We start from the raw sequence: 391 nt of genomic DNA on the forward strand, positions 1-391 counted from the left end.
GACTGAGGCCGAGCCTGCTGGGCGAGGGGCTGGAAGGACAGGAAGTCAGAAGGCGGCAACTGGAACTGAAGAAGGGTTAGCCCAGCGTCAAAGTGGCCACATGGAAAAAACAGGGCAGAGAACTGCGGGAAGGGGCCAGTTACAACCCTTTAGACAGATATTTACAAAACCCTGTCAACCCCCAGATGAGAGTCTCCCACTCGAGATGGGAGGCAAACCACACAACATATATGCAGTTCTGCATCACTGGAGAAACCCAAGTTTAAAAATCTATGTTACTTGTGTATTACCATGTGTGAAGTCGATGACCACTCCAAGTTCGATGCAGGAAGCAGGGCACTCAAAGCCAGTGCCCTGGGACGACCCAGAGGGATGGGATGGGGGGAGGTGG

At 52.9% G+C, this 391-nt stretch overlaps 1 protein-coding gene across 1 annotated transcript in view; it reads right to left on the reverse strand.

Annotated features, from left to right (window-relative positions):
- Positions 1–391, reverse strand: part of LOC104996566 — a 6,235-nt gene that overhangs the window by 3,484 nt on the left and 2,360 nt on the right. The gene's annotated exons all lie outside the window — the stretch shown is intronic.

The sequence above is a fragment of the Bison bison genome, unplaced genomic scaffold, assembly GCF_000754665.1.
Source record: "Bison bison bison isolate TAMUID 2011002044 unplaced genomic scaffold, Bison_UMD1.0 scf7180017864295, whole genome shotgun sequence".
In the NCBI taxonomy this organism is placed as follows: Eukaryota; Metazoa; Chordata; class Mammalia; order Artiodactyla; family Bovidae; genus Bison; species Bison bison.